Source organism: Neoarius graeffei, chromosome 2 (genome assembly GCF_027579695.1).
Source record: "Neoarius graeffei isolate fNeoGra1 chromosome 2, fNeoGra1.pri, whole genome shotgun sequence".
NCBI lineage: Eukaryota > Metazoa > Chordata > Actinopteri > Siluriformes > Ariidae > Neoarius > Neoarius graeffei.
Genome location: NC_083570.1, coordinates 80,145,299 through 80,166,623, shown reverse-complemented (window position 1 = coordinate 80,166,623; position 21,325 = coordinate 80,145,299). Strand labels below are relative to the sequence as shown.

The 21,325-nt window shown below is 41.3% G+C and overlaps 1 protein-coding gene across 3 annotated transcripts in view; it reads left to right on the top strand.

The window, feature by feature from the left end:
* Nucleotides 1-21,325, top strand: part of LOC132881943 (uncharacterized) — a 196,140-nt gene that overhangs the window by 70,311 nt on the left and 104,504 nt on the right. The window contains exon 1 of one of the 3 annotated variants that reach the window (XM_060915029.1): nucleotides 18,142-18,203. The exons of 1 other annotated variant lie outside the window; for it this stretch is intronic. The gene's annotated coding sequence lies outside the window, so the exon portion shown is untranslated. Of the gene's footprint in view, nucleotides 1-18,141; nucleotides 18,204-19,581; nucleotides 19,631-21,325 lie in introns of those variants that run through there. One more of the 3 variants, XM_060915030.1, reaches the window with a different exon arrangement.

Genomic DNA, 21,325 nt, shown 5'->3' with positions numbered 1-21,325 from the left:
CACAGTCCAAAGACATGCAGGTTAGGTTAACTGGTGGCTCTAAATTGACCGTAGGTGTGAATGTGAGTGTGAATGGTTGTCTGTGTCTATGTGTCAGCCCTGTGATGACCTGGCGATTTGTCCAGGGTGTACCCCGCCTTTCGCCCGTAGTCAGCTGGGATAGGCTCCAGCTTGCCTGCGACCCTGTAGAACAGGATAAAGCGGCTAGAGATAATGAGATGAGATGAGGTATGCAGCATGTCATGCTGCTCGAATATCCAGTATAGCAAGAGATGCTCAGGTACTCCTTTAGGGACGTATGAGGAATGCCAGCACTGCACACATGCCTGCTTGCTCCCTGCTGAGGGTTTGAGCCCATGTTTATAGGGCATATGCAGTATGTGACTAGTCATAGCATGTTTTAGAAATTGAAGAAAATGTTTGTGCATACGTGCCTCTATAAATTGAGTATGTATGTGAGGTTCGTCAGAAAAAATCTGTTTCTGGTTTAGTTTGATTGATTAAATATGGAAATAGATTTGTGTATGATCATCTACATAATAATTTCCCCGTCTTTTTCATGTGTTTGGGGAGAAGTGCATGTGAGAAATGTGACACTTACATAAGAGTCTAAAGAACCTAAACTGAAAAGTTTGAGTGCAAAAGTGTGCTTTTGCATGTGTGTATATGCAAAAATACCACTACACACACACACACACACACACACACACACACACACACACACACACATACATTATATGTAGTGGTATTTTTCAGCTTATTGGAAAGAGCTTCGTCTGGCTTGCTTGTTTGGGATAATTGTATGCTGCCATGGTTTGAGGTCCCTTCTCTGTCTCTCTGTGGCCAGAGCAACATGATCCACATTTAGGGCCAGTGTCCCAAATTATGGACTAGTTGACTGACTGGACCACCAGTTCTCAACAAAGCTCACAGAACAGGTGGCCATCGAGTACCTGGAGTCATCCTTGCTTATCTTTTTGCCATGGCGCCCTTTAACTGTACACTACAGACTCCCTCAGTGCCTTAGAACATCTCATCTCATCTCATCATCTCTAGCCGCTTTATCCTGTTCTACAGGGTCGCAGGCAAGCTGGAGCCTATCCCAGCTGACTACGGGCGAAAGGCGGGGTACACCCTGGACAAGTCGCCAGGTCATCACAGGGCTGACACATAGACACAGACAACCATTCACACTCACATTCACACCTACGCTCAATTTAGAGTCACCAGTTAACCTAACCTGCATGTCTTTGGACTGTGGGGGAAACCGGAGCACCTGGAGGAAACCCACGCGGACACGGGGAGAACATGCAAACTCCACACAGAAAGGCCCTCGCCGGCCCACGGGACTCGAACCCGGACCTTCTTATTGTGAGGCGACAGCGCTAACCACTACACCACCGTGCTGCCCGCCTTAGAACATAATCAGATTATTTATTTATTTATTTATTTATTTATTAGAATTATTATTACTTTACCTGTGATGACCTGGCGACTTGTCCAGGGTGTACCCCGCCTTTCGCCCGTAGTCAGCTGGGATAGGCTCCAGCTTGCCTGCGACCCTGTAGAAGGATAAAGCGGCTAGAGGTAATGAGATGAGATGAGATTATTACTTTATATATGTCAAATAATATTCGCCCCATGTAGATTTTTATTCCTGAACCTTCCACTCATAGTTGAAAGACTTTTTTTTTAATAGACCAACTTGTTTTTGAGTTATTGAGATTTAGATTAAACCCACTGCAGTGACCAGTCAAACAAGCTACTAAGAACTGTAAAATAAATATAATAACTTTGATAATGGTGGGTTGTGATTTCCACAGCTGTCAGAAAAGAAATTGCAGATTACATTGTTATGCTTCCCCATTTTGAGAAGAATTTCATGGGGTGTAATGGTGCACTTTCATTAATGATTACCAAAACAATTACATTGTGTTGTGAAACCTGATGTACAGACAGGTGATAAGTTAAAGGAAAAACAACATAAGCAACCAGAACAGCTTCAGTGCTCTCTGGTATAGATTATACAAGCTTCTGGAACTGTAGAGGATGAATGAACATAATTTGTCCAAAAGATATTCCATCAGTTTTTGATTTTATGATGTTGGAGAATGAAGAGCGTTCTCAGTCCAAAATCTCCTGTAGATGTTCACTGGGGTTGAGATCTGATGACTGTGGAGTTTATAGCACATGATTGACATCATTTTCGTACTCCATGAGCATTCATGTCCTGTGTATGCGGCATTGTATTCCTGGAAGACACCACTCCCATCAGAATAGAAATGTTTCATCATAGGATAAATGTGATCAGTTAGAATAACGTTGTACTCATGTGCAGTGATTCTGCTCTCCATGAATGTAAACCATGCAAGCAAAATGCTCCTATAGCAAGACAGACGCTAGTTTTTCCTGTCTGTATATAACCTCAACTTCGTCTCGGTTATTATTCACCGATATTCACTTCACCTTCAGCAAATAATTGTTAAATAGCGGAATATAAGTGGTGACAGCAAAATTTAATTTTCTTAAATGTTGTCTGAAAATTACTAGGTATTACTCACTGCTGTGGTTTTGTTTTTGTAATTAGCCAGTGTTGATCTTCAGTACAACAGCACGACTTTGTGTTTGATATTGATTAATTAATGCTTCTTAGGGTACTTTGCCAGTGCGGTTGAACAAACCAGCTGTTCAGCAGAATGACTGACTCATATTAAAACTCATAGTAAAACTGAGCAATGTACACAAGCACCAAATCAGTGGAGGCCATACTGTATGTAAACATGTCTTTGACATACATGAGCGTGGAAGAGGGCAAGTATCACAGCCAGACTGCAGAGCAGACATATGAGTAAGTGGGATGGGGGGGGGGGGGGGGGATGAAGGACGGACGAAGAGTCTAGACTTGGCTATAAGATGGTCACAACTCGGAAGCAGTCAAAAACAGGTCGGCACTTTTACATAGATTAATTACATATTTCAGTAATTGTATGTTCTGAAGAGAATATGATCACCAACCTCTACTTCATGCTACACTTACAAACTATATTTCTTTACCCTTATTTTTCCCTAATGAGCCCAAGAGTTAAAAGTAGACGGCCTTTCCATTTCATAAAATCAGTGAAATTTACAACCCCGATTCCAAAAAAGTTGGGACAAAGTACAAATTGTAAATAAAAACGGAATGCAATGATGTGGAAGTTTCAAAATTCTATATTTTATTCAAAATAGAACATAGATGACATATCAAATGTTTAAACTGAGAAAATGTATCATTTAAAGAGAAAAATTAGGTGATTTTAAATTTCATGACAACACCACATCTCAAAAAAGTTGGGACAAGGCCATGTTTACCACTGTGAGACATCCCCTTTTCTCTTTACAACAGTCTGTAAACGTCTGGGGACTGAGGAGACAAGTTGCTCAAGTTTAGGGATAGGAATGTTAACCCATTCTTGTCTAATGTAGGATTCTAGTTGCTCAACTGTCTTAGGTCTTTTTTATTGTATCTTCCCTTTTATGATGCGCCAAATGTTTTCTATGGGTGAAAGATCTGGGCTGCAGGCTGGCCAGTTCAGTACCCGGACCCTTCTTCTACGCAACCATGATGCTGTAATTGATGCAGTATGTGGTTTGGCATTGTCATGTTGGAAAATGCAAGGTCTTCCCTGAAAGAGACGTCGTCTGGATGGGAGCATATGTTGCTCTAGAACCTGGATATACCTTTCAGCATTGATGGTGTCTTTCCAGATGCGTAAGCTGCCCATGCCACACGCACTAATGCAACCCCATACCATCAGAGATGCAGGCTTCTGAACTGAGCGCTGATAACAACTTGGGTCATCCTTCTCCTCTTTAGTCCGAATGACACGGCGTCCCTGATTTCCATAAAGAACTTCAAATTTTGATTCGTCTGACCACAGAACAGTTTTCCACTTTGCCACAGTCCATTTTAAATGAGCCTTGGCCCAGAGAAGACGTCTGCGCTTCTGGATCATGTTTAGATACGGCTTCTTCTTTGAACTATAGAGTTTTAGCTGGCAACGACGGATGGCACGGTGAATTGTGTTCACAGATAATGTTCTCTGGAAATATTCCTGAGCCCATTTTATGATTTCCAATACAGAAGCATGCCTGTATGTGATGCAGTACCGTCTAAGGGCCCGAAGATCACGGGCACCCAATATGGTTTTCCGACCTTGACCCTTACACACAGAGATTCTTCCAGATTCTCTGAATCTTTTGATGATATTATGCACTGTAGATGATGATATGTTCAAACTCTTTGCAATTTTACACTGTCGAACTCCTTTCTGATATTGCTCCACTATTTGTCAGTGCAGAATTAGGGGGATTGGTGATCCTCTTCCCATCTTTACTTCTGAGAGCTGCTGCCACTCCAAGATGCTCTTTTTATACCCAGTCATGTTAATGACCTATTGCCAATTGACCTAATGAGTTGCAATTTGGTCCTCCAGCTGTTCCTTTTTTGTACCTTTAACTTTTCCAGCCTCTTATTGCCCCTGTCCCAACTTTTCTGAGATGTGTTGCTGTCATGAAATTTCAAATGAGCCAATATTTGGCATGAAATTTCAAAATGTCTCACTTTGGACATTTGATATGTTGTCTATGTTCTATTGTGAATACAATATCAGTTTTTGAGATTTGTAAATTATTGCATTCCGTTTTTATTTACAATTTGTACTTTGTCCCAACTTTTTTGGAATCGGGGTTGTAGTTCCTTCTGAAATTTGGTCATGGTGGTATGTTTATTTCTGTAATATCTAAAAAACAAAACAAAAAAAAGGCCATTCTGTGGCTGGGAAGTTATTTAATTTGAGGGGATTCCCAAGCAAATAATGTGCATGAAATCACTCACTTCGCACAGTCAAGCAGACAGAGGAAGTCCGTGTGCGCATGCGCAGGTTTACCTTTGACCGTGCACTGACAGTTCCATCATTTTGTTGCTAAACAAACAGCTGATCACACCGAGGTGCTCGCTGACTGCCAATATTTATTAGTTTGGTCCCACGTTTCCTTTCCTTCGCAACATAACATCTTTTCTTCTCACTTTCTGTTACTGTAGTCGGTCTTTCATGTTTCATTTGCTTCCTCCATTTTCCTGTCCTGTTTCAAATTTGTATCCCACAATGCCTTGCACAAACGGAGAAAGCCCACCACGTGATGCATGACATAGTATCTTGTATTGCATCACGGTGAAGCAGGAAAAAATAGTGGAGAATTTAGGGCCACGTGGCGCTAAATTCATTAATTGTTCTATTTAAAAATAAATAAGTAAAATTGGAAGTCTGTGAATCGAATTCAGTAGCTTTCGGTCCACTAAACAAAATTAATTGGGTGTCAGTGAAAATTATTTTTATGACCTACACTTGAAAAATCTGAAAGGCAGTACAGCTTTAAAATCAATTGCACATGATACGATTATGTTGCAGTGGTTTAGTGTCTCTCAAAAAATATGTCTGTCAGTCCATTGTTACCCCCTTTCCACCAAATCAGTTCCAGGGCTGGTTCGGGGCCAGTGCTGGTTCACAACTCGTTCAACTTGCGAGCCAGCTGAGAACCAGTTTGCTTTTCCATAGCTCGCGGTGCTAAGCGAAGCCACATCATTACGTCGCTGTATACGTCAGTTACGTCGCTGTATACGTCATTACTTTGCTGTATACGTCAGTTACGTCGCTACGTTTGCATAAACCTTGGTGCGAATATCGAAGCAAAAACAACACGGAAGAAGCAGCAGCAGCAACAACAATAATAATAATAATGCATGACTTCGCGTTTGTACAGCTGCTGCTTCTCGTCGCTTAAAAATGGCGATCTTTCGCGGTCTTGTTATTGTTGTTGGTCTTAACAACTCCGCCCCCCCGCTGACGTAAGCGGTTCTTTCCTCTGGCCCAGCAGAGAGTTGGTGCTAGCCTGGAACCGGTTTTTCTGGACCTAGAGCCAGTTCTTTGTCAGTGGAAACAGAAAACCCGGTTCCAAACTAAGCACTGGCCCCGAACCAGCCCTGGAACTGCTTTGGTGGAAAAGGGGCATTTGAGACATCCAGGTAGTAGACTGTTTAAAAAAATGTATATTTGGAATCGCTGGACTATTCAGAAGACCAATCAAAATGTTTTGCCATTCATCCAAACACCATCATTCGGTGACTTCAGAAGTAGTCATGTGACTTTAACATCTCATGTCATTTACTGATCATGTGACTCACTTGTGTGTATTTTGACCAGAGTTACTTGCTATTACACTTTTACAAATGATGATGGTGTTTGGATGAACACCGAAATATTTTGTTTGTTTTTTCATAGTCTAGTAATTCCAAATAAACATTTTAAATATTGCACTAAAGAGCTTTTATATTCCACTAAGGATTAGTATACATGGGTCAGTTCTTTTCAGTCCAAAACATAAGTACAGGCCTGCAGAGCTGACAACTCTGCCAGTTTCCTGTAGACCTTTGCACCAACCCAGCCCTGGAAGCTGCTCCTCACTTCTAATTCTGATACATTGCGGTGTCTTTTTTTTTTTTGAGCCATCCCAGGCCCGAAACTCTTTGACTGTCACAATGGATGACAGTTTGTTTCCAATTAATGACTAAAGGAGAGAAGCGGACAACTCATATGGGACTGCTTTATCTCCTATCCAAGTGTTTCTCTCTAAATGGAAGCAGATTGACCCTGTATCTTCAATCCATTATTCCTAATGCATGAATAATTCAAAAGCACATGGAGGCCAGCATGATGCTTGATTCTAGTCCACAACCCAGAGAAAGCAGTGAAACACTGTTATATGGACTTGTTATGTGGACTCTCTGCCCAAGTTTTTCTTCAGCAGTATTTTAAAGCCAAGACTATGAGACTTCCAAATAGTTCTTCACAGTCTATTGATAGTCATTGGATTTTAAACAGTTGGGCACTGCCATGCAAGGCAGAAGTTATCGCTTCTCAGCCTTTTGGCTGAGGGGCAGCCATGGCCTGAAGGTTAGAGAAGCAGCCTTGGGCCCAAAGGGTCGATTCCTGGGACTGGCAGGAAAAATGTGAGGGGAGTTGAGTGAATGAGCAGCACTTTCCCCTCCCTCTGTATCATGACTGAAGTACCCTTGAGCAAGGCCCAGTTGCTCCCCGGGCGCTGTAGATTAGCTGCCCACTGCTTTGGGTATGTGTGTGTGCTCATTGCTCACTTGTGTGTGCATGTGTGTGTTCACTGCTTCAGATGGGTTAAATGCAGAGGAGGAATTTCACTGTGCTTGAGTGTGCATGTGATAAATAAAGGCTTTATTATTATCCATCCATCCATTATCTGTATCCGCTTATCCTGTTCTACAGGGTCGCAGGCAAGCTGGAGCCTATCCCAGCTGACTACGGGCGAAAGGCGGGGTACACCCTGGACAAGCCGCCAGGTCATCACAGGGCTGACACATAGACACAGACAACCATTCACACTCACATTCACACCTACGCTCAATTTAGAGTCACCAGTTAACCTAACCTGTATGTCTTTGGACTGTGGGGGAAACCGGAGCACCCGGAGGAAACCCACGCAGACACGGGGAGAACATGCAAACTCCACACAGAAAGGCCCTAGCCGGCCGCTGGGCTCGAACCCAGGACCTTCTTGCTGTGAGGCGACAGCGCTAACCACTACACCACCGTGCCGCCTGCTGCCCCTTTATTATTTTTATTATTATTATTTTTATTATTAATTCCTGCATCCATTCTACACTTTCAGCCTTTAATGAATAAAATATCCAAAAAAAGAGCCACCGAAGAGAAATCCTCTCAAACTTGAATAGTTGTGCTAATATTAGATTTTATTTTAATTCAGTTGGTAGTATATTTTTCATATATTAATATAGTATTTTAAATACTGTGTAAATATCCTGTGGAGTCTGAGACTCATTTCCTACCAACATTTTTGAGTATTTCCTTGTGCCTGAATAACTTGGCTGGAAAGTGGCATCCGTGTTTGACAAGTAATAACATTAAAAGAAACAAAAAAAAAATCCTGGGTGTGCATCTCATAGCAGACAGGTATCAATGCACTTAAGTGTTCTTTGATTGCTTGTCTGGACTGGCAAGCTTGTTGCCAGGGGCAAAAGAAAAAAGGATCAGGTGTGATTGGAAACAGTGACCCATGGGGGAACTCTTTGGAAAGCTCCTTTTAACCCATGGTTGATCATATCTGCACCTGGCAGTCAAACATACTGCATGTACAACCACACAAAAGCTTCTTTGGTTGTCATATATGTCATTGCTTTGTTTTTATTGCAAATACTTTTTTCATGATCCATTTACAGCAAGTGTATTACTGATGGTAAACGTATGTTTTGGTTGGGGTGGGGGTCTTACTGGAAACTTCCGACGTTGGATATCAGTATTTTCTTAATGATGGACTTGTAGGGATTTGGTTGCAGTCATGTAAAGATTATTGCAAACTTAAAAGTGTTCTCACAGAAAAAGGTTTGGGGGCAGAACTAAGAACCTGGGAACATCTTCACTTGGAGAGCAGGTGAACTCTATATCCACAGCTACACTGTATGAGACACTGGTGTTTATTAGACTAATACATTTTATCTCCTCTTTAGACCCAAACTGCATTACCTGTCATGACTGATGCTCCTTGTGCTGAGGAGCCTCTTAGGCTACATCCACACGACAACGGCAACGAGATTTTTTTTTTTTTAGCGGGTAAAAAAAATATCGCGTCCACATGGGCAACGGATCAGTAAAATATCAGGTACATATGGCAACGCAACGCTTGCTGAAAACGATGCAATACACATGCCACACCTCTATGTGCGCTGTAAGACGGTCCCATCGGAGACACCAGAACAATAGAAGAGGTAGGACGCGTGCGCATAAACCCCTTCTTCTACCCGGCATGAATGAGTGAGTGCTGCTTGTTCTAGTCATGTGGTTGTGACGTCATCGTAAACAAATCCATTCTACTCATCCAGACGACTTCGCAACGGCACCGTTGTCAGATTTTTCCACTCTGGAAACCGTTCTCAAAAAATATCGTTTTGGGGCACCCAAAACGCCGGTGCCGTGTGGACGCCAGGCCGAAACGATAAAAATTTTTATCGGATTCACCTGAATCTGTTGCCGTGTGGACAGGGCCTTAATGAGGCTTGGTCAAAGCTATTCAACTATGTCTATGCAACTGCTGAACAACTTTTTTGTGTTTTGTTTTGATGCAACATCTATTATTCTGTTATCATATACTAGTCCTTACAATGTCCCAAACTACTGTCTTCTTTTTTCTGGGAAAAGATTCCTATTTTTTATTCCAAAATGACTGGCTGGATGTTTCTTTGGAGCAAATATAACTACAGAATGCATTTCAGTAATCAAAACAATCACATGCTTATGTTACCCCATATTTACCATGTTATAGTTATTGCCAATGATTATGAGCTGCTGCATGCTGTGTACTGACAAGCTTACCCATGCAATAATTTTACCCTCCTTAAAATGGCATGGCCGGAAAATATCCAGAATTTATGGAGTAATGTAAGAATGTGACTATTTTGATTACTGAAATATGCTGTTTACAGTAAGACAAACTGTTCCAGGGACGTTGCCAGGAATAACTCTTAAGACCATGATGAAAAACTGTTTCCAGTCAGCTAGTCACATTACCATAAAGATAATGCAAAATATGTGACTGTATAGAGCTATTGGTGTGAGTGTGTCAGAGTGAGGTAAGAGACATTCAGTGATTCTTTGAGTCATTGCCTTATTGGCCAAGACTACTAATTCGCTCAAAATCAAAACCCTTTCAAAGACTGTAATGATATTTCCTGGTCACTTTTGTATCATTGTTTAGTTTGTTTAATATACCCTTGGCTGTGCGATAGTGTGAGTGAGCAGAAGAGAAAGACACTCCAAGCGAACAGATATTTCTGTTATCGCTTGGCTATGGAGGATGATGTGCATCTGGACTAGGATGGCATTAAGGGATCCCATCCACAATCTTACTCCTTATCGGGTTTCGTGGTTCTGGCTATAGAGTGGCACAACATCTGCTGGTTTGTTAATGAGATCTAGGTCATGTTTATTTTCCCTTAAACTCCTACTTCATCCAAACACAGCGAGCTGTGGTTTTCACTTCCATTGAGCTTCATGAAGATTTTATTTGGCAAGTAACAGCTTTGTCTTTCATTACTTAAAATTGGTGACCAAAAGGACATGGAGCATTTGTTGCATGGTGTCCTTTTATCTAACTGTAAGATGTTCTTTTCAGTTAATGGAGCCGACATTTCCCAAAGTGTGTATTGCTGGAGGGTTTTTTTTTTGGGCCGGATTACCTGCCCGAACTGATAATCGCATCATCAGTTCCTCTTTGGCTAATCAGACACAAGGTACACCACCACACTTGCCAGAGCAGTTGGAGGTTAGGCACCTTGCTCAAGGGCACTTCAACCAGTCCTGCTGGTCCAGGGAATCGAATCAGCAACCTTTTGGTCCCAAAGCTGTTTCTCTCACCATTAGGCCATGGCTTCCCTCAATTTTTGCAAGTCAGATATTCAATTCAGTTGGCAGCAGTTGTGGTTTAAAGTTCTTGATTGTAAGTCAACACAGAAGCGCAGCCTCTAGTACTCTACCTAGTGAGTAACCTGGCTTTCTTGTCTGTGTGGAGTCTCTGAAATATTTTCACTTAAGCCAAGATAATGCCTTCAAGGAAAAAGTCAGCAAGACCTTACTAAACACAAGTGGAGGCCAGTTATTGCAATGCATTCCACACATTTTGGAAGGAAGCTGTCAAGATCATAAACGTGTTTAGGGGGGAGAGCCTGTCATATGCAGTGATGAAGGCCAAATCACTGGAAAAATCCTCTCCAAGAATCTTATCAGGTTTACCATGTCTCGCAAATACATGCTTCAAAGGCATTTTCCATGAACAATTTCCATGTACAGTCATCCAGAATATAAGGGGATTTGGAATAGTGTTGCACCACAGGATTGTCTTAAGGTCCATGCATATACAGTAAGGGCCGAATGCAGAACTGTCTCAAACAGTGGACAGACGTCACTCAGGGTCTCAGCTCAGGCTTTGCTGACTAAGAGATTGTGTGTGGAATGGATGTAAAAAAAAGTAATAAAAAAAACAGCACTTACTCGGAGCTATCATGAAATGTTTGTGAAAAAAGGATTATTTTTATAGCACTGACATTACTCAAAGTACACTTTGCCAGACAGCAAATAAAACTTTGCTTCCTTAGTTAGGGAGAAGCCATGATGAGTGGTGAGGGAGGCATGTATATCTTAAATGGAGGGGAAATTTTTCCTGGCCCCAGAAAGTAGAAATTCTAAGCAAAACTATGGCACACCTGTCAGAGCTCTGAGGAGTGATATATCCCAGCTTCATATGCCATTTATGCCCGCATTATGGATAAGCACTCTTGGTTAATCTGGGTGTGTATTTTATATTGTGGTGGTTTTGAATAGGGTGAGGGACACAGAGAAGGAACAATAATAAAACACACTTATGAAACCTACTCTCTCACTCTTATTCTTATTACATTGATGTCTCATCTCATCTCATCTCATTATCTCTAGCCGCTTTATCCTTCTACAGGGTCGCAGGCAAGCTGGAGCCTATCCCAGCTGACTACGGGCGAAAGGCGGGGTACACCCTGGACAAGCCGCCAGGTCATCCCAGGGCTGACACATAGACACAGACAACCATTCACACTCACATTCACACCTACGGTCAATTTAGAGTCACCAGTTAACCTAACCTGCATGTCTTTGGACTGTGGGGGAAACCGGAGCACCCGGAGGAAACCCACGCGGACACGGGGAGAACATGCAAACTCCACACAGAAAGGCCCTCGCCGGCCACGGGGCTCGAACCCGGACCTTCTTGCTGTGAGGCGACAGCGCTAACCACTACACCACCGTGCCGCCTTACATTGATGTACAACCCCAAATTAGAAAAAGTTGGGGACGGTACAGAAAATACAAACAAACAAACAAAAAAAGCAGTGATTTCTAAATTTACTTTGACTTGTATTTCATTACAGACAATATGGACCCAAGATATTTCGTGTTTTGTCTGGTCAACTTCATTTCATTTTTCTCTGGAACAAAGATGAAAAGGACCGACCAGATTGTTCCAAGCAGCAAGTCCAAAAGTCAGGGTCTGTCATGGTATATTTTTGTGTCAGTGCCCTTGGCAAAGGTAACTTACACTTCTGTGATGGCAGCATTAATTCAGAAAAGTGCATTGAGATTTTGGAGCAACATATGCTGCCTTTAAGATGACATTTTTTTCCCAGGGATACAGTATTTCAGCAAGGCAATGCAAAACCACATTCTGCATTACACATTACAAAGGCATGGCTGTGGAAGAAGAGGGTGCCTGTCCCTTCTGTCCCCAATGGAGAATGTGTGGTTAGTTTGAAATGAACAATATGACAAGGACGACTCTGTAATGTTGCACACCTTAAGACCTGTTTGCAGGAAGAATGGGATAAAATAACACCTGAAACGCTTCATCAGTTGGTGTCTTCTAGCCTGGGCCCGCCCATCCTAAGTGTGACACAACACGAGGGCCTGTTGCGAGCTTAGTCTGGCCAGGCAAGCTATCTATAGCTCTTCCAAGCTCCCGAAAAATCGGGAGCCAATCAACTTTGAGCATCTCCAACGGCCCTGGGTAGAGGCGTGTTCAAGGCACTGACGTAGTAGAACTGCAACCGGAAGCCATAGATTGTTTACAGAATCTATGCCGGAAGCGCTTCATTCACTAGAAACATTACGAACATGGAGCAAGTTCTCATTGAAAACGGAGCAAAGAGCAGCCCTGGAGGTATTTATTGAAAGGAAGGACGTTTTCGCCTTGCTCCCGACCGGCTTCGGTAACAGTTTAATCTACCAGTTAGCCCCGTCGCGTCGCATACGTCAGAGGAAAGAGTGATGTGATTGGTTTAAGCTTCATCACAGCCTTTTCTGGCTTCGACCAGTAGCAAACTGAGGCATTTCAGGGAGGCGGGTCAACCACGCACTTTGGGAAACGGTTGGGCTTAATATCTTTGCCAGACCAAATGCTCACAGAGCTTTGAAGTCGCGTTAGCCAGACTAGGTGTCTTCAGTCTTCATCTTTTAAGTGTTGTGAGAAGGAATGTAAACATTATAAAGTGGTAAATCCTTTACCATCCCAACTTTTTTTTAATGTGTTGCAATAATCAAAATTGAAATAAGTGTTCATTTAAACAAAATGATAAGATTTGTGAGGTAAAACGTCAAACAACGTGTTCTTGTAGTGTTTCAAATGCAGTACAGGTCAAAGATTATTGACAAATCATTGTTTTCAGTTTTAAATTCAATTTCAACATACCGTCCCAACTTTTTCTGATTTAGGGTTTTATTTGAGGCGTGAATTCTGCACTAAATTATAATCTATAAATAATAAAACAATCCCTGGCAATCAGCTCTGGAGTCCTCATTACTAAGCGACACTTATTACATCTGACACCACGGTTTGCTAAACCCGTGGTGTCAGATATAGATACAGGTATCGGTGCATTTTTTTTATTAGTATGAGTAGAAGCAAATAAACACAGAGTCAGACTGATACGATATCAGTATCAATACATCCCTAGTTAAAAGTGAGAAAAATTCCATAGATTTTGCATAATCCCTATGACACGGAGCTAATCATAAAAATGCCTGTTAGGACAGACGGAAAAGTCTGAAAAAGAGGTGAACAAGAAAAGACTGAGTGAGTCAGTTAGTGAAGGTGAAGGGTTGTTAATTAGTATGCTCATGAGACTCTGACACCATAAATAAAGTAGGAAAGAGGAAGAGAATTTAAGCGGCTCCTCTGGGAGTCATCGCCTTTAATAAACTCCAGACAGGTGTGTGTTCCTCATACAGGTGCACAGCTGAGAGAGAAAGAGGAGGAGGAGAAGAGAGGGAGAGGTGGGGAGAGAGAAAAAGAGGAGTGGAGGTAGGAGGTTGAAGGAAGGCAATTAAGTGGAGAGAGAAAGTGTTGTGCAGAAATGACTATATCTCTTCACATGACTATACTGTAGAAAAAAGGAAAAGTGTGTATGTGTGTGTGTGTGTGTATACAGTGGTGCTTAAAAGTTTGTGAACCCTTTAGAATTTTCTATATTTCTGCATAAATATGACCTAAAACATCATCAGATTTTCACACAAGTCCTAAAAGTAGATAAAGAGAACCCAGTTAAACAAATGAGACACAAATATTATACTTGGTCATTTATTTATTGAGGAAAATGACCCAATATTACATATTTGTGAGTGGCAAAAGTATGTGAACCTTTGCTTTCAGTATTTGGTGTGACCCCCTTGTGCAGCAATAACTGCAACTAAACGTTTGCGGTAACTGTTGATCAGTCCTGCACACCGGCTTGGAGGAATTTTAGCCCATTCCTCCGTACAGAACAGCTTCAACTCTGGGATGTTGGTGGGTTTCCTCACATGAACTGGTTGCTTCAGGTCCTTCCACAACATTTCGATTGGATTAAGGTCAGGACTTTGATTTGGCCATTCCAAAACATTAACTTTACTCTTCTTTAACCATTCTTTGGTAGAACGACTTGTGTGCTTAGGGTCGTTGTCTTGCTGCATGACCCACCTTCTCTTGAGATTCAGTTCATGGACAGATGTCCTAACATTTTCCTTTAGAATTCGCTGGTATAATTCAGAATTCATTGTTCCATCAATGATGGCAAGCCGTCCTGGCCCAGATGCAGCAAAACAGGCCCAAACCATGATACTACCACCACCACGTTTCACAGATGGGATAAGGTTTTTATGTTGAGATGCAGTGTTTTCCTTTCTCCAAACAGAATGCTTCTCATTTAAACCCAAAAATTCTATTTTGGTCTCATCTTTCCACAAAACATTTTTCCAACAGCCTTCTGGCTTGGCCACATGATCTTTAGCAAAGTGCAGACAAGCAGCAATGTTCTTTTTGGAGAGCAGTGGCTTTCTCCTTGCAACCCTGCCATGCACAACATTGTTGTTCAGTGTTCTCCTGATGGTGGACTCATGAACATTAACATTAGCCAGTGTGAGAGAAGCCTTCAGTTGCTCAGAAGTTACCCTGGGGTCCTTTGTGACCTTGCTGACTATTACACGCCTTGCTCTTGGAGTGATCCTTGTTGGTCTGCCACTCCTGGGGAGGGTAACAATGGTCTTGAATTTCCTCCATTTGTACACAATCTGTCTGACTGTGGATTGGTGGAGTCCAAACTGTTTAGAGATGGTTTTGTAACCTTTTCCAGCCTGATGAGCATCAACAATGCTTTTTCTGAGGTCCTCAGAAATCTCCTTTGTTCGTGCCATGATACACTTCCACAAACATGTGTTGTGCAGATCAGACTTTGATAGATCCCTGTTCTTTAAATAAAACAGGGTGCCCACTCACACCTGATTGTCATCCCACTGATTGAAAACACCTGACTCTAATTTCACCTTCAAATTAACTGCTAATCCTAGAGGTTCACATACTTTTGTCATTAACAGATATGTAATATTGGATCATTTTCCTTGATAAATAAATGACCAAGTATGATATTTGTGTCTCATTTGTTTAACTGGGTTCTCTTTATCTACTTTTAGGACTTGTGTGAAAATCTGATGATGTTTTAGGTCATATTTATGCAGAAATATAGAAAATTATAAAGGGTTCACAAACTTTCAAGCACCACTGTGTATATATATGTATGTATATATATATATATATATATATATATATATATATATATATATATATATATATATATACACTGAGTGCAGAATTATTAGGCAAGTGAGTATTTTGACCACAACATCCTTTTAATGCATGTTGTCCCACTCCAAGCTGTTTAGGCTTGAAAGCCTACTACCAATTAAGTATATCAGGTGCTGTGCATCTGTGTAATGAGAGGGGGTGTGGTCTAATGACATCAACATCCTATATCAGGTGTGCATAATTATTAGGCAACCTCTTTTCCTCTGGCAAAATGGGTCAGAAGAGAGATCTGACAGACTTTGAAAAGTCTAAAATTGTGAGATGTCTTGCAGACGGATGCAGCACTCTTGAAATTGCGGAGATGTTGAAACGTGATCACCGAACAATCAAGCGTTTCATTGCAAATAGTCAACAGGGTCGAAAGAAGCGTGTGGAAAAAAAAAGGCACAAAAATAACTGCACATGATCTGCGGAAAATCAAGCGTGAAGCTAACAAGCAGCCATTAGCATCCAGTTCTGCCATATTCCAGAGTTGCAACATTCCTGGAGTGTCAAAGAGTACAAGGTGTGCAATACTGAGGGACATGGCCAAGGTAAGGAAGGCTGAAAAATGACCACCACTGAGTAAGGCACACAAGATAAAACGTCAAGACTGGGCCAAGAAATATCTTAAGACTGATTTTTCTAAGGTGCTGTGGGCTGATGAGATGAGAGTGACTCTTGATGGGCCAGATGGATGGGCCTGTGGCTGGATCAGTAATGGGCACAGAGCTCCACTCTGACTCAGACGCCAGCAAGGTGGAGGTGGAGTACTGCTATGGGCTGGTATCATCAAAGATGAGCTTGTTGGACCTTTTCGAGTTGAGGATGGACTCAAACTCAACTCCCAGACCTACTGCCAGTTCCTGGAAGAAACCTTCTTCAAGCAGTGGTATAGGAAAAAGTCAGCAAGAAGAACATGATTTTCATGCAGGATAACGCTCCATCTCATGTGTCCAAATACTCCACTGCATGGCTAGCCAGTAAAGGCCCCCTTGTTCACCTGACCTAAACCCCATAGAGAACCTGTGGTCCATTCTAAAACGTGAGGTCTACAAAGAGGGAAAACAGTACACCTCTCTGAACAGCGTCTGGGAGGCCGTGGTTGCTGCTGCACACAATGTTGGTCGTGAACAGATAAAGAAATTGACAGAATCTATGGATGGAAGGCTTTTGAGTGTCCTCATGAAGAAGGGTGGCTATATTGGTCACTGATTTGTTTTTGTTTTGTGTTTGAATGTCAGATATGTTTATTTGCAAATCTGGAGTTGTCATATCAGTGTACCTGGTGAAAATAAATAAGTGAAATGGCTACATATTTGGTTTTTATTAAGTTGCCTAATAATTCTGCACAGTGAAAGTTACCTGAACACATACATATTCTCCTAAAATGGCCAAAACTAAAAACGCCCCACTCTAACTTCCATACATATTCAACTTTGATATTTATGAGACTTTTTGGTTGATTGAGAACATAGTTGTTGTTCAATAATAAAACTAATCCTCAAATATACAACTTGCCTAATAATTCTGCACTCAGTGTATATATATATTAGGGTGCATCAGTTGCCCTCACTTTCATAAAATCTGATGCGTTTTTGTTTGGGTGTTCCTTTTCACCAATAAAGACATCCTGCAAAATTTTTTGACCATATTCAAAAGTCTAATGGTGGCACCATGAGGTTCATTTTTTGCCAAAAAACGCTTATTTTATGTTTTCGCGTAAGGTTTGAATCACAATGTTGGACTCCATTTATTGATTTCTTGTGAGCCAGAGATCATGTTAAGAACCTTTGCAAGGGATTGAGAAGCATTAATGTGATTCATAATACATTTGTATTGTTTAAAAGTAGTTGAACAATGATTCAATGAACAGCTAAAACTCAAACTGTGCTTGATAATATATTTAGAATATGTACTAAAAATGTGGATCTAAGATATTTGGTATACTCTATAAGGTGCCATAATGTTTCATGAAAAGTGATTGAAATGTTGTCATAAAAGTCATAAAATAGCAGCTTTTTCCATAACTTTGAGCTCCTGGTGCCACCATTAAACTTTTGAATTTTGTCAAAATATTTCACCCAGTGTGTTTTCTTACCAAAAGGAACATAAAAACAAAAATGCATCATGATCAGAGGAACTTTTCATTTTTGGGGGCAACTGATGCACCCTAATATTATATATATATAATTCATAAACACTGAAGTTCCAGGGTTTTTTTTTTCCACCGGAGTATGTTTTGTTTTTAAACCTTTTTTTTTTTGGAGTCCCCCACCTCCTCCTCCACTCCCCTCCCCTCCCTCTTTCAGCACTGGTGCGTAACAGGAGCCACACGATGAGTTGTGGATGAGAGGAGTCAGTTAGAAAGAGAGAAGGAAGGGAACACAACACATGCACACACGCTCACGTCGGAACTTAGAGTGAGCAAGCGGCGTGCAAGGGTGAGCGTCTACACTTACTGCTTTGTGTGTGCTTATGCTTACCAGAACATTAAGACCAATGCATTCCTGATGACAGCAGTTTAAATCTTCAGCTTTGTGAATGAACACTGTTTTCAGATTATTAACTGATATATTTTTTTTCCCCCTGCTGGATTATTTTATATGCATGTGCATGAATTTTTGTGTGCGCGTGTGTTCTTGTGACTTCATATACATGCTTTATTGCTGCACTTCTGGTAAAGTGGGTACGTCTTTAGTACTCTGTCATTAGCCGTCAGTAGCCACCAATATAAACGTTGTGTGTGTTCTGCTGCACGTGTATAGTATTAGACACTACGTGTGTGTGTGTGTGTGTGTGTGTGTGTGTGTGTGTGTGTGTGTGTGTGTGTGTGTGTGTGTTTATCAGGCAACAGGGAAAAAAAATTCCAGCATTCCAGAGGGCATCACTTTATTTTTGCCTTTATGGAAGGAAGTGGAGGTTAAAAAATTTATTGTGAAACCTTGCCATGATTCTGTTGCTACTGGAAAGACATCACTGTAAACAATGGAAAGTTTGAGTGGTTATGATTTTATGTTCTTTTTATACCTGGCATCCTGTTCCAGCAGAGCAAATGTATGTCAAAGCAGTGCAGGTCTTGTTATATGAGGTATTTATTGGCATTGTCCTATAGGGGTTTGCAAGGGAGATTTACATCTAACTTTAGGAAGCTGAGAAACTGACAGAGTGAAGTTTATCGGAGAAGCAAATATGACGTGCTTTGCTGTTTCCTCAGCACTGAATGTAATAGTAGTAGAGTGGTGCTCAGCTCTGGGTCCTCCCGCTGCTGGAACTGTTGTCCAGTGTGGCACGTGTCAAAACCAGATGAATCATAGCTAGTCTTTCATTTTATAATTTCCGATTTACTGCTGTCAGATCATCCGAAAGCAGAACCTCTTAGGTAAGTCATGAGTTTAGGTCACTCTAAGAAGATGGAATTTCAGATATTTTTCATTGGCTTCCCACCTTTGACCCATCTCACTCTCTCCAGCTCACCCTCCTCCTTCTTTCTCCCCTGTGGCTCTTTCCATGGGAGCATGCTCTGTCCTGTCGCTCTGTGCGTGTGCATGTGTGCGCGCGCATGCCAGGACACCAAGTACAAGTGCGTCAGTTTGAATTTGGAAAATAAACTCTTGGCATTCTTATGTCAACGTTTTTTGGGTTTTTTTTTTAAGGCAAACAAGCTGAAATGCTTTCCTTGACAGGTCTTCTATGTACCAACCACTAGTAGATTTTTTTTTTTTTTTTACCCACACTTGTCATGCTATTTGTGTGTGAACTTTTTGTGTCCATAGTTTCACACAGACACTGTCTGCATGATGAAAAGCGAGAGAGGAGTGTGTGAAAACACAAGCAGCATGCCGCATCTGGACTGGTTTTGCCTGTACAGGTCTGTGGGTTCTGCTCTCTATTAGATCTATTAGACAGATTCATTGTACACAAAATCGTTTTCTGAACAGTGGCTATGGTATGTGTTGGAGCTGGAGGGCATATGACTGCAGGGAGTTACTAAGGTCATCTAGATGGGTTTTTAATTTTTTCTGTTTATTCTGAGCTTGTTTTGTTTTATGTTCATTCTTAACTTATTCTGAGCATGCCTTTTTGATTTGTGTGAGTATAAATAAATATGGGCAGATCTCAGGTGACTGGCACTCACACATCACTGACACATCATACAGATAATAAATTGAACATAACAAATCAGACTTGTAGAGGGAATTGTGCAATATTCATCAATACAGTGGTGCTTGAAAGTTTGTGAACCCTTTAGAATTTTCTGTATTTCTGCATAAATATGACCTAAAACATCATCAGATTTTCACACAAGTCCTAAAAGTAGATAAAGAGAAGCCAGTTAAACAAATGAGACAAAAATATTATACTTGGTCATTTATTTATTGAGGAAAATGATCCAATATTACATATCTGTGAGTGGCAAAAGTATGTGAACCTCTAGGATTAGCAGTTAATTTGAAGGTGAAATTAGAGTCAGGTGTTTTCAATCAATGGGATGACAATCAGGTGTGAGTGGGCACCCTGTTTTATTTAAAGAACAGGGATCTATCAAAGTCTGATCTTCACAACACATTTTTGTGGAAGTGTATCATGGCACGAATAAAGGATATTTCTGAAGACATCAGAAAAAGCGTTGTTGATGCTCATCAGGCTGGAAAAGGTTACAAAACCATCTCTAAAGAGTTTGGACTCCACCAATCCACAGTCAGACAGATTGTGTACAAATGGAGTAAATTCAAGACCATTGTTCCCCTCCCCAGGAGTGGTCAAACAACAAAGATTATTCCAAGAGCAAGACATGTAATAGTTGGTGAGGTCACAAAGGACCCCAGGGTAACTTCTCAGCAACTGAAGGCCTCTCTCACATTGGCAAATATTAATGTTCATGAGTCCACCATCAGAAGTACACTGAACAACAATGGTGTGCATGGCAGGGTTGCAAGGAGAAAGCCACTGCTGTCCAAAAAGAACATTGCTGCTTGTCTGCAGTTTGCTAAAGATCATGTGGACAAGTCAGAAGGCTATTGGAAAAATGTTTTGTGGATGGATGAGACCAAAATAGAACTTTTTGGTTTAAATGAGAAGCGTTATGTTTGGAGAAAGGAAAACACTGCATTCCAGCATAAGAACCTTATCCCATCTGTGAAACATGGTGGTGGTAGTATCATGGTTTGGGCCTGTTTTGCTGCATCTGGGCCAGGACAGCTTGCCATCATTGATGGAACAATGAATTCTGAATTATACCAGCAAATTCTAAAGGAAAATGTCAGGACATCTGTCCATGAACTGGATCTCAAGAGAAGGTGGGTCATGCAGCAAGACAACGACGCTAAGCACACAAGTCGTTCTACCAAAGAATGGTTAAAGAAGAATAAAGTTAATGTTTTGGAATGGCCAAGTCAAAGTCCTGACCTAAATCCAGTCGAAATGTTGTGGAAGGACCTGAAGCGAGCAGTTCATGTGAGGAAACCCACCAATATCCCAGAGTTGAAGCTGTTCTGTACGGAGGAACGGGCTAAAATTCCTCCAAGCTGGTGTGCAGGACTGATCAACAGTTACCGGAAATGTT